Source organism: Chelonoidis abingdonii, chromosome 22 (genome assembly GCF_003597395.2).
Source record: "Chelonoidis abingdonii isolate Lonesome George chromosome 22, CheloAbing_2.0, whole genome shotgun sequence".
Classification (NCBI taxonomy): Eukaryota; Metazoa; Chordata; order Testudines; family Testudinidae; genus Chelonoidis; species Chelonoidis abingdonii.
Window position 1 is genome coordinate 18,816,103 of NC_133790.1, and position 13,500 is coordinate 18,829,602.

General features: G+C 49.8%; 1 protein-coding gene across 8 annotated transcripts in view; it reads left to right on the forward strand.

The window, feature by feature from the left end:
• Positions 1-13,500, forward strand: part of HIC2 (HIC ZBTB transcriptional repressor 2) — a 119,056-nt gene that overhangs the window by 93,003 nt on the left and 12,553 nt on the right. For 2 of the 8 annotated variants that reach the window (XM_032764690.2, XM_032764685.2), the window contains exon 2: positions 10,507-10,650. The exons of 3 other annotated variants lie outside the window; for them this stretch is intronic. The gene's annotated coding sequence lies outside the window, so the exon portion shown is untranslated. Of the gene's footprint in view, positions 1-10,485; positions 10,651-11,658; positions 11,938-12,987; positions 13,129-13,500 lie in introns of those variants that run through there. 3 more of the 8 variants (XR_012654720.1, XR_012654722.1, XM_032764687.2) reach the window with 3 other exon arrangements.

Sequence of the window (13,500 nt, forward strand, 5' to 3'; positions counted from 1 at the left end):
GATACCATGCGAAACTTCAACTTTATCATAAACTGGTTGAGTCCTCGTAGGTCTAGGATAGGTCTGAGACCTCCCTTCGACTTGGGGATTAGGAAATAATGGGAGTAAAACCTCTTGCCCCTTTCGTCCATCGATACCTCCTCTATAGCTCCTATGGCAGGGAGCGTCCGCACCTCTTGTAAGAGGAATTGCTCGTGAGAGGGGTCCCTGAAGAGGGACAGGGTTGGAGGGTGGGAGGGCAGGGTTGAAATAAATTGGAGGTGGTACCCATACTCCGTGCGTAGGACCCAGCGATCTGAAGTTAACTGGGATCACGCCGGGAGGAAGTAGGAGAGATGGTTGAAGAAGGGAGGAGAGGGATCCTGGCCTGTAACTGGTATGCTGCCCTCAGGCGCACCTTCAAAAGTTAGTCTTTGGTCCTGGTGGTGGTTTCGAGGGACCTTGATTTTGGCCCCTCTGGGGTCCTGATGGTCATCTACGGCCACCTCGGCCGCGCTGCCTGCCGAAGTCCTGTCTTTGTCTAGGCACAGAGTATGAGCGGTGAGGCTGGGGACAGAAAGGCCTGCGTTGGGTCACTGGCATATGCATGCCAAAAGAGCGCATTATGACCCTGTTTTCCTTCAGGCTTTGCAGCCTGTGGTCAGTCTTCTCCGAGAAGAGGCCTTTACCATCAAATGGCAAGTCCTGAATGGTATACTGCAGCTCCAGTGGGAGGCCTGAAACCTGAAGCTATGAGATGCGCCTCATGGCAACACCCAAGGCCAGAGTCCTGGCTGCTGAGTCTGCTGCATCCAACGAGGCTTGGAGGGAAGTTCTGGCTACCTTTTTCCCTTCCTCCAAGAGGGCAGTGAACTCTTGGCGGGAGTCTTGAGGGAGAAGCTCCGTAAACTTACCCACCGCCACCCAGGTGTTATAATTATAGCGGCTAAGCAAGACTTGTTGATTTGCCACCTGGAGCTGTAGGGCCCCTGCCAAGTACACTTTGCAGCCGAGTAGGTCCTGTGGCAAATTGCCGGTACTGTTCTGCTGGGTCTCACGCTTTCTCTTCTCTGGGGTAGGTTCAGGGCACTATTGCTTGCCTCTGAACCGGTTCTTAATTACTCCACTAGTGTCCTTGGAGGAGGGGAGTGGAGAGGGAGGGACCTGGGCCCGCCCTCTACTCCAGGTCCCAAAAAGTCCTGTCTTTGTCTAGGCACAGAGTATGGGCGGCGGTGAGCTGGGGACGGAAAGGCCTGCGTTGGGTCACCGCGTATGCATGCCGAGAGAGCGCATTATGACCCTGTTGTCCTTCAGGCTTTGCAGCCTGGGGTCAGTCTTTTCCGAGAAGAGGCCTTTACCATCAAATGGCAAGTCCTGAATGGTATACTGCAGCTCCGGTGGGAGGTTTGAAACCTGAAGCCATGAGATGCGCCTCATGGCAACACCCGAGGCCAGAGTCCTGGCTGCTGAGTCTGCTGCATCCAACGAGGCCTGGAGGAAGTTCTGGCCACCTTTTTCCCTTCCTCCAAGAGGGCAGCGAACTCTTGGCGGAGTCTTGAGGGAGAAGCTCCGTAAACTTACCCACCGCCACCCAGGTGTTATAATTATAGCGGCTAAGCAAGGCTTGTTGATTTGCCACCCGGAGCTGTAGGGCCCTGCCGAGTACACCTTGCGGCCGAGTAAGTCCATTCGCCTAGCCTCCTTCGATTTCGGGGGTGGCGCCTGCTGGCCATGGCATTCCCTCTCATTAACGAACTGGACGACTAGTGAGCAGGGAGGAGGATGGACATACAAGTACTCGTACCTTTAGAGGGCACCATATATTTACGCTCGACTCCCCTGGCCGCAGGAGGGATAGAGGCTGGGGACTGCCATATAGTATCGGCATTTTGCCTGGATGGTCCGAATAAACGGTAGGGCCACTCTAGTGGGGGCATCCGCCGATAGAATGTCCACTACCAGGTCCTCTACCTCCGGACCTCCTCCACCTGGAGGTTCATATTGAGTGCTACCCTCCTTAGGAGGTCCTGATGGGCTCTCAGGTCGATTGGAGGAGGGCCCGAGGAGGATGTTCCTGCCACCCCTCATCTGGAGAAGAGGAAGAGGAGATGCTGGCGACGAGCGGGTCCTGTGTGGCCTGTTGCTCTTGGGTGACCTCCTGCTCCAGTGGAACCTGGGAGTCCGGTGGGTGAACTGGGGCTTCCTCCGTAGCAGTCGGAGGGGGACGGCTAACCGTTCACCTCTGGCACTCGGTGCTCTGATGAGGCAGAGTGGGCGGAACTCCTGGTATGCCTTGGGCCTGGTGGTACGCCCAAGGTGTCCAGAAAGACCACTGATGGGGTCCTTGGTCCTGGGCCTGGGTCTCTTGGAAGACTCTGATGGGCACATCAGAATCGCGATCCTGAGCATAAGAGCTGTCCGCGTGGGACGACTTTGATGCGTGTCTGGATGGCCATGGAGGTGCTGAAAAGCCCTGGGCAGAGTCTCTGTCCCTAGCGGACCTTGCTCTACTCGGGACCGGTACCGGGAGGCATACCGGTACCAGGAACGAGACCTGGACCTGCGACCGGAGTGGTGCCAGAAGGTCAACTGAGATCTCGAGGCTCGACGTCAGGAGCGGCTACGGGAATCCTGGAGTTGTGCCGGGAGCTGGAACGGTGCCACAAGTAGCGGGCTGGCGAATGGGATACAGACCAGTGCTGAGGAGGAGAACGGTACCGGGACTGCGAGCGGCGTCGGGAGCGCCGACGGGACCTAGAACGTCTGTGGGACCGTGATCGTGAACGGTGCTGCTCTACTGTGCCGACAGAGGATGGTCTTATCAAAGCAGGCTTGCCGATAGACTGTATTACCCTCACCGGCGGTGTCAGGGGTTGAGGCAGCGTTGACTTTGTCATGGCAATCAGATCCCTCGCTGTTGAGAACGTCTCTGGCGTGGCTGGAATAGTAAGCTCAACCATGGCTCGCCACTGACAGGCACCGGACTCGACGGCCCTTGTAGAACCGGAATCGATTGTGCCGACATCGTCGGTGCTGCGGCAGGTGTCAGTGCCAGGCGATCCGACTTAGATGAGCTCTCTGGCTGCGGTGCAGATGGCACGGAAGCAGCAGGAGTTTTAGGCTTTCTCGACCTCGGGGAGAGGGAGCGGTGCCGAGTCGACTTCAGTGCCGGCGACGGCCGGTGCCGAGAGGCCTTGGAAGTACCGGCGCGGTCCAGTGCCAAGGAGGCGCTTCTGCCTGCCGATTGACCAGCACTCGGTGCCGAAGGCAGAGGGGTAAGAGCCGCCTCCACAGGGAGCTGCTTTAGCCAAAAGTCCCTCTCCTTTTTTGTTCTCGGCTTAAAAGCCTTGCAAATGCAACACTTATCTGTCAGGTTAGATTCCCCGAGGCACTTAAGGCAGGAGTCTGTGGATCTCCTGTCAGCATTGGCTTATGACAGGCTGAGCACGGTTTGAAACCCGGTGAACCGGGCATGGGCCCCAGCACCGGGTGCGGGGAAGGGGCTAATCCCCGAACCCCTCTTAACTATACACTAACTACGAACGATAAAAATTAACTAAAACTATGTAATTTTGAACTATATACACAAAAAAATAACTAGAGAACTACGAGTAGATAGGGAGGTGGAGGTCAGTACAACTGCACTCCACTATTCCAATGACCGACACGGGCAGTAAGAAGGAACTGAGGGGCGGTTGGGTCTGCAGGGGTATATATCCGGCGCCACAGCGGTGCTGCTCCAGGGGCGCCCAGCCAACCCACCGAGTGTTGCTAGGGTAGAAATCTTCCGACGAACGTGCACGCAGTGCGCGCACACCTAATTGGAATGGATATGAGCAAGGACTCGAAGAAGAACTAGTTAGTACTTAGCAAACAATTCATAGTGCATAATGGCTGTTCGAGGTAACTGAGCGCCAAAGGCACCTCCTTCATTTCTTGCTGAGGAGATGGATGATGATTTCACTGTTTAATGCATTACCTCATCACTAGCTGCACAGACATTTGGGTTTAGGCAAAAATTTCATACTTGTGGTGATAAAATCTATTTCTTTGTAAGCACACCTAACTTCTGTGCTCTCAGGTAGTCAGGATGTAGAAGTGGAATGACAGCTTGGTCTAACTTCTTGTACCAGTGCAAAATGTGCCTATATACCTTCTCCTCTCCTCAGCTATTCCCGTCACTGCCTTCACACTGGGTTTTAGTACAGCTGCTGCAGCAATGAGTGTATGGGGTTATTACACTGTGCAGTCAGCTCTGTGTTGAATGCTCCTTTCTTGACACAACCAGTAAAGCTCATGGAGCCCAGGAGCTTCAGGGGAGGACACAAAATAAATGGGACTTGTGTGGGAGAGTCGGTCTCCAGATCTGCCCCATTCCCTCAGCACTCCAAACCCTGGTTTAACAAACTTTAACTCTTAATTCTCTACTGGCAATTGCAACAATGCAAGTGGTAGAGACAGCCACAGTCAGGCAAAGGAGAGTGCCAGAGATTGAGTGGGGCACTCCCTCCCACTCCAGGAGCCAGGGTACGTTTACACTACTGGTGCTGCCGCAGCACAGCTGCAGTAGTGCCCACAGAGTAGGTGCTTCCTGCATTAACAGAACTGCTTTTTTCTAATCCACCTCCCTAAGTAGCAGTGCTTAAGTCAGTGGAAGAATTCTTCCATTGATGTAGCTGTGTCTGCACTGGGAGCTAGTTTAGCTTAACAGCGGCTAACAGTGGTGCTCAGGAGTGTGAATTTTTCCCACCCACAAGCAATGTAGCTAGCTTGATCTAAATTTTAAGTGCAGACCAGGTCTGAAAATCTAAAACCTGATTTTCCTCTCTTCTCTTGCCAACTAAACTCCAGAGCCACTGCTTCCTCCATCCTGCAGCCTGGCCAGCACTCTGATGTCCAGCTCCTCTCTTATGATATTGGGAATGTTTGTGCCTTTCCCATCCCTGACCACCCCTTTATTTATTGTCACTGCTGGAGGGAGTGTCATTGTTGGGGTTTGCTGAGGAGTATGACTTCACATTGGAACAGGACTCAAGCAGCTCTGAATACTCTGCTGACAGCAGCAGTGCATGTGCAGTGCCCACTTTCAAATCAGGAGAAACAATCATTAACACTGAGCAAAGAGTTAGTCTATAAATAATGGGTAGACGATGCACCCCAAAGCAGCCTGTACATCTCAGTGACCTAGAGCTCTGTGTCGTTAGCTGTATCCTTGGCAGGATGCTTGGCTACACTGCTGTGTGTGGTCTTGGATTCTCTGGGGTTTACCATGTTTCTCCTCCAGTGCCCTGTTGGAAAGGAAGTGAAGTAGGGGTTGGAAGAACGAATGATGGGGCTGAAGAATGTAGCTGTCTTGGTTTATAAGTTAGTTCGTGGCTGTAGAGTCTGGATGTTGTTTTTCTGTGATGCAGCATAGGTCAGGCAGGCATCGTGCTGGTGCTGGTGGTGGACTTGGTTGCCATTGTACGTGGCACTTGGTTTGGCAGTCACACTAGTTTTATGCAAAGGCAGATCATTAAAAGGGAAACCTGCCTGCCTGGAGGTTTTGGATTTCAGCTTTAACCCTATAACCCAAAGAGGAAATGTGCTTATTCTTGAAGCTGTAAGATAAAAGCATAGTAAATTCCGTCCCCAGAATGGGCAAAGAATCTCCTCGACTTCTTTCCATCTCTCATGAGTCACTTGCCAGCTTTGGCAGGGAGTTGTTATATGCCTACTCCCCTAGCCTGCCATCCTAAGGTGAAACATGGCAAGCCAGGGCAGGTAGGGGAAACCTTGACCATTTGACTTGCTCTAGACAAGAGTCTCTCCCTTGTGCCACGTCCTAGGAAGAGAAAAGGCTTCTAGTCCTATCCCATGTCATCGTTGCAGTCCCTAGGAGCCTACCACTTCAGGATTAGCGCTTGTCCTATGAATTTCTTTGAAAGGTCTAGGACATTCAGAAAAATCTTAAAGGAAGAACTCTGTATATCAAGGCCCAAAGCTAACTGGCTGTAAGGAGCTAGATGAATTTTGCATACATAAGAACAGCCATACTGCGTCAGACCAAAGGTCCATCTAGCCCAGTATCCTGTCTTCAGACAGTGGGCAATGCCAGGTGCTCCAGAGGGAATGAACAGTAAGAAAGGTAATCAAGTGATTCATCCCGTCGCCTATTCCCAGCTTCTGGCAAAGGGACCTGGCTGGTAGGTGCGTCAGGGGTGTCTTTTTTGCTTGTGTGTGCTGGGTCTGCTTAAGGTAGGGTGACCAGACAGCAAGCGTGAAAAATCAGGGCCGGGGTGGGGGGCAATAGGACCTATATAGGAAAAAGACCCAAACACTGGGACTGTCCCTATAAAATCAGGACATCTGGTCACCCTAGCTTAAGGCTATGGACATCTCTCTGAAATAAGAGGCTGTGTCAGATGACTGCTTGGCTTTAGGGCTGCCTTTGTCTGGTGGGGTTTTGTCGAAATGCAGGTTTTGGTGAGCTTGTTCAGCCAGTTGTGAGTTGCGGGAGTGTTGGCGTCGGTTGCTTGCTACCTGCTCCTCCTGTCTCTTGTGGTTTTTGTTTCATGGTTCTGCTACATCCCTGGAGTCCAGGCAAATATCACAAGGGTTTCACTGCTCCGTGTTTGCTGGTTCATGTGGGCAGCAGTAGACAAACGTGTTCTGTACAAGATTTCTGCTTAGGGATGGGCAGCTCAGGCAGAGACCAGTGGGAAGCTTGGCCTCAGTGTGAAGTGGGAGGCTCCACCAGTGGGAAATATATCTTTATTTAAACAGTTCTGTGTTGTTTCTATTAGCTGTTTTTCCTTTTACAGCAGAAATCACTGAGCAGAGCTTCTTGCTTCACAGTAGTGAGTAGCAAATTGCTGTAATCTGTGTGTAAATCTGCATTTGAGCTGCTGTCTCACTCCAGATTCCAGAAATGCTTTAATACCTTGCTCAGCACCCCCCTCCTAAGCTGGGTATCTCCACGTGCTTCACAGAGTTAGTGTTGGCACATGCTGCCACCATTGTGTACTCCGCAGTAGTTTACCCACAGCCTGGATGTCATTGGCTTACTCCAGAAAGAGACAAGAGGTAAAGGTTCCAGTTCACAGGAGCCGAAACCCTTGTGCCTAAGCGAATACAGACACTCTGTTTAAACACATCTTGGGCTTTTCACACTGGCAGTGGTCTTGTTTTAAACCCGTTCTGCACTGCTGATCCTGGTTCAGTGTAAACAGGGTCAGTAAGAGAGTAAATGTTTAAATTTCACCTCTTTGATGAAATCTTGTCAATAAACAATTTGGCCTGTTTTGACAGCTATAATTTTAATACAAAAGCCTGTTGTTTCAGCATGAAAATGACTTAGTTACGAAACTGTAAGGATACAAGTGGTATTGGTTCAGCTTTCCATATATTCTGGGCCTGAACCCAGCAGACGTCCAGGCAGATTGAAAAACCTTTTCTCTGTATTCTGTATCCTCTCCAGGGAGGAGCTTTATAGCTGCAAGGCCAGTGGTCCTCATTTACTAACAATTCCTTTTAAGGAAATTGGAGTTTGATTTTTCTGGGGCATGGAAGTGATAGCCAGGATTGTAACTAACTTGAGAAGTGCTATCAGATCATTAACTCCCAGCTGGACAGGCACACAAGGCAGGCAAAAAGAACTAGAGCTGTGCAAATGTATACTATTTTGCTCCCTAATTGGGGAGCCGAACCTCATTGCTGAGAGTCCTGTGAAACTAGGCAAGGTTTCTAGTCCATAAGTACCTATGAAGCTAGGCAGGGGTTTTATTTCCTCTTGGACAAGCTTTGTAGTTTGTAATTTCTAGTTTTGCTGAGAAAATTATGAAATATCGATGCAATCCCTCATAAAAACTATGCCTGACAAGACAGGTAGGCCTGAACCCAAATCAAATGCCCTCTGAGAACTTACCAACCATCCTTCCTCTTCCTGAGTTTTATCTTGTCCTCCTTTAAAGTCCTCCAGGGGGAGTGGGGGAGAGGAATGTCCACAGACTTCCAGGCAGACCAGTAGTAGGAGGGATGCTGGGAGACAGTGTGCTCCTAACCCAAGAGGAGCTGGGGAAGGGGAAGAGTGTTTGCCATGTTCTGTCCTTGAACCCCAGGTTTATCAGGCCCAGACATATTGTGTAACTATTCACTTGACAACAAAATTCACAGCACTAAAAGTGCTTTGTGGGCTCTTCTCCTATTTGAGGCAAAATTTAGTTTTCATTACTTCCCTGATTTCACAAGTGGTGTATACCACTTTTACAACCAGCCCTATAAAGGGACCCATATTTAATGTCTCATCCAAAGGATTATCCTTCTCAGTAATCCTTCTTTATTTGATTATGGTAACCCTCAGGGAGGAGGCTCTGTGGTTGTAGGAGTTGCATTAAATTTCACAAGCCTGGAGCCTCTGTGTAACATTCACTTAAAATGGGGAGGGCGCATAATTTTTTCTTTTAAGCAGGAAAGGTTCTGAATTATACATTTCAATGTATAACAACATTCAGCTGCAGCACTGCAGTGTAGATCCTTCCTGCAATGATGACAGGGGTTTTTCCTCTGTGAGGTGGTAGCTAAGTCAATGGAAGAATTCTTCTGTCAACCTAGCTGTGTCTACACTGGTTGAGCTATCTGTGTCGCACAGGACATGATATTTTCACAGCCCATAACAATGTAGTTAGATTGACCTAAGGTTTAGGTGGGGACCACAATGTAGTTTGCCATGAATTGGTTTAATCCTCAATTACTGAGACACAGTGAAAGTCCTAAACCGTCAAAGAGCTCCATTATCATTGTGGTACACTGAGGCCTGGTCTACACTTAAAAATCAGACCAGCAGAGCTACATCACACAGGGCTGTGAACATTTTTGTGCCATGAGCGCTGTAGTTAGGTTGATCTAATCCCTGGTGTAAACCCAGCTACCTGCTGCCTCTGAGAGAGACTGATTAACTAGGTAGATGGAAAAGCCTCTTCCGTCAGTGCAAGAAGCATCTACGCTACAGCGCTAACGCAGGGTAGCTGCAGCACCATAGTTATGCCACTGTCGTGCCTGTGTGGTAGGCATGCCCTGAGGTGCTGCCTTGGAATAATAGGCTCTTTCCCCTTCTATATATAATGGGGTCCACAGGAAACCAGATTGGCTTAATGTGATGGCAGCTCTATGACAGAAGGATTTCAAGGTAGGGCAATGGCAGCTTTTAAGTGCTGCTTCAATAGCCATGCGAAAAGCATTGTGTAGAGCAGGGGTGGGCAAACTTTTTGGCCCGAGGGCCACATCGGGTTTCCAAAATTGTATGGAGGGCTGGTAACAGCCAGGTGTGGCCCAGCCAATGCCCCCTATCTGACCCCCCCCCCCGGGCTTCTCACCTCTCGACAGCCCTCCCCCCGGCAGACTCTTGCCCCATCCACCCTCCCTGCTCCCTGTCCCCGACTGCCCTTGGACCCCTCCACCCCTGATTGCCCCTCGCTGCCCCATCCAACCTCTTCTCTCATTCCTGACTTCCCCCTGGGACCTCTGCCCCATCCAACCACCCCTTCTCCCTGACCACCCCTGGAGCCTCTGCCCCCGACTGCCCCCTGCCNCTCTGTACCAGAGGTGGGAAAACTACGGCCCAGCCCATGGGAACCTCCTGCCCGGCCCCTGAGCTCTGGCCCGCGAGGCTACCCCCTGGGCCTCCCCTCCGCCCTTCCTGACTGCCCCCCCCCCAGGATCCCTGCTATCATATTTCCCACCCTCTGACCACCCTAACCTCTATCCACACCCCCACCCCCTAACCACCACCCCACACTCCCCTGTCCTCTATCCAACCCGCCACCTCCTTTACTGCACTGTCTGGAGCGCTGGTGGCGCTACAGCTGTGCCACCCAGAGCACCAGGACAGGCAGCTGTGCTGCTTGGCTGGAGCCAGCCATGCCATTGCGCAGCACAAAGCACCGGGTCAGGCCGCAGCCCTGCAACTGAGCTGCCCCAGGAGCTCACAGCCCCACTGCCCAGAGCATTGCGCCAGCAGCTGGGCAAGGTGAGGCTGGGGGGGTGGGGCGGAATCAGCAGGGGAGGCCCAGGGGGTAGCCTCGCGGGCCAGAGCTCAGGGGCCGGGCAGGAGGTTCCCATGGGCTGGGCCGTAGTTTTCCCACCTCTGGTACAGAGTATGGGACTCTGAAGATTGTGATGTGAAGCTTTTAACTATGTAGAAGCATTTCTAAATCACCGATCACTGTAGTATATCTCGTTGCTAGATATCCTTCAAGGGGCAAAATGAGGTGATGAAGGTGTCTTACGGACAGCTATTCCCTGGCAAGCATTTCCGTGTTCCCATCTGAAGCTCTTTGGGTTCTTGTATTTCTGAGAAAGGAGCTTGCCAGGGAAGGGGATCCAAGACTTTTGCAAGGGTTTCCCCATAACATTTGCACGTCCCTGCTCTGTGCAGCTCAGCAGTCTGAGAGGGGGTTAACGATAGAAGCAGTTGTTGTCTTTGAATTAGGTAGCCGTTTGACATGTACATTTCAATTTTGATTGCAGTTTTTTAATTGCATTTAACAGCGTCCCTGCTGGTTCTTCATTCAGCATCTGTGCAGCCACGTTCTATTGATGGCCTGTTGTGATTTCAATGGAACATCATGGGATGTACCTGGCACGTCAGGCAGCACTGGATGGAGGTGCCCTTAGTCCTATGTACCTGGCATGGTAAGCGGCAACAAAGTGGTTAACCTGCATTCTAATGCTCATAGTTTCAACACATAACAAGGTGCCCCTGCTTTGCTGCAGCTTTATGCAGACCTGATGTCCCTTTGTTTTCCTGGTATTGTCAACACATACTAGCCTTAAGGAATCCCTGCATTCTTCACCCTCTTGAGTTTTTCTGCCCTGTGTGCAGTTTGCTATGCATCAGGTATCTCGCGCTGCTGGTTATCTTTTGGGCAAGGGGACAGGGTGCTGCAGGAATCCTCAAACCTTTTTGATTTTCCGCTTTGCACAGTTTGAGGACCAAAGCCAGGGGTCCCTAGACGCTGAGTTTGTTTTGCCCTAGTTTTTCATGTCCAGACAACCCAGCACAGGCTACCACACCAAAAGATGCTTGTATCAAAACCCAAGCAGAACGGATTCTGCAGCAGTTCTGAGACATTTGCTTTAGTAAGCAGACACTCCCTTTCTTTTTGAGAGCAGTTCTGCACAGTACTGGTTCCAACACAGCAGTCCAAGTGTGGCTCACGTTAGTTTCCCAACGTCTTACCCTACTGTTTGACAAGATATCACAATCCTCCCCTCTCTCCCCCATTGCCATTCCTACCGCTTCAACTGTGCAGCCTATTCCTACTGTGCATGCTGCTCGGCCCCTGCTGTGCACACCTCTGTCCTTGTATTGCTTGCAGGGCTAATCTGAAATATATTGAGATGAAGTGTAAGAGATTCTCTCCATGAACACTATGGTGCTGAGGCCAGTTTCCCATCTGGATCTCATGGTGTTTCACCCCTTCCACCTAGAGCTTTTGCTGATCCTCCATTTTTTGAGAGAGAGAATGAAAAGGAGCACTTTGACACTGCTTCCAGCTCCAGCGCTTTGACTGTGTTCAGGGGGTGGGAGGCTGCCGTTTGTGATAGCACTGTCAGCACATCCCTAGGGCTGGCTTTGACTTCTTCTTTAGAGCTGAACCCAGGCCCCCTGCTTATGTTTTAATTACGTGGCATTCGCAGCTCCCTAGGGGAACCTGTGAAACACCACTAGTCTGCAGAGAAGTGAGCATCCATGGGAGCCCATGTTTCCTGTGCCTCGTCCCAAAAACCACAATGAAATGAACATGCAAGGAGTATTCCTGCAGTGCAGATGGTCGTGGGACAAAGGGAGCGTTGGAGTAGGAATACATCCTGATAAAGCACTTTTCACCCAAGCCTCTCGCAAAGAGCGAAGTGTTCTCACTCCCATTTTACAGATTGGGAAGCTAAAGCAGAGAAGTGAAGTGACTTGCCCACAGGAATTTGGTGGCAGTTGGACATAGAGTCCATTCTTCTAACTGGTAAAGGCAAATAAATTGGTGGAAGAAGAAAGCAGAACAGGGAATAAACTTCCGTCTTTTTTTTTTTTTTTCGTGTTCACTGGAGTGCACAGAGCTGCTGGAGACAGCAGGCAGTCAAGGAGAATACCACCTTTTCCTTTACATATTAAAACGTGCGTGGTAGGCGAAAGATTAATAGCATCTAATTTGATACATAATTTCTAATCTCCGCTCATTAAATTTTATCAATAGTAGAGTTATTTCAATACACAGCTTCTCAGTTTCTTGCCTCTCTCCCACCCACAAATTCTCTAAATGAAGTGAGTGATTCGTTAGGTCTGCTTTGGAACGATTCTTTGCTTCACTGGTGTTCCTTTTGAAATATAAACACTGTCTGACACTCCAGTCTGAAACTCAGCAGTGAAATCAAATAGTGCCTCCTGCCATAGGTTGCAAAGATAGTTACAGCCTTAGTTTCTTTGGGATTTACTTTGGGGGATGGGTGTAATTATCTTTTTTTATGGTCCTTAAACAATCCTAAACCACTGTAGTGGCATTTTGTATTTCATCATAAGTAGTTCTTTTTTGTTGCTGTTTTTATGTGTTTTGACAGTCTAATTTTAACCAATTTCCTCTCTGGAGTCTTGATGGTAAATGGAGAGAGGATTAAGTTGTTCTCACCTTGTAATAAAGCAGCAAAGCTCTTAGGGCACGTGGTATGTTCTACACTGTATTCAATGCCCATCAGACCAGAATATGCCCTAGTTTGGCTTTGAGCCGCTGATTTAATACATTGATTATCAATTCTCACAAGCATCCAGTTCCTTAGGCAATATTGCTTATGAAGACAGTCAGTTCCTAGTTAGCGGAGCTTTATTTTAATGATGTTCATTGTGTGTAATATCTTCTTAGAAGCATAACATTTCTGTTCTCTCCCACTTTTCCATTAGCTAGACGCTGGCTGTGGGAGGGGGCGAATTCCCTGTAATGCTAAGGCTCCATTTTGTTTCCTTCCTTTATTGTGCTTCAGGATCCTTGATGAGGTTCACAGCTCTGGAAATGGTGCATGCTAAGCGGTTGCTGTTACTGCAGGGTCACTGAAACTGGGCAGGAGCCTTCCTTTATATCTGGGTAATCTCTACTACTATGTGACGAACACACCTCTAGTCCTGTTTGGTCCTAGATAGTATTCAAAGGACACTCCATTGCGTTTGATCACAAACGTCAGTAATACGTCTCCTAGTCAGCAAAGAGAGTCTGCCATGGTTTTAAGTATCTTTCTTAATGGAAGAGCATCTGAAATCCCTCTGTGCCCATGCTACTCCTTGAATGGAACAAGTTTTATTTTTTATTTCCTTCCCCTAGAACAGAGCAAGGCTTCTTTCAGTAGTCCAAAAACAACCTTAGCATTTGTGATGCTCCACAGATGTTGGTTTTGTGTTTTTCAGGAATCTCTCTTGAGCATCAGAGGGGTAGCCATGTTATTCTGAACCTGTAAAAAGTGACAGAGTCCTGACGAAGTGGGTATTCACCCATGAAAGCT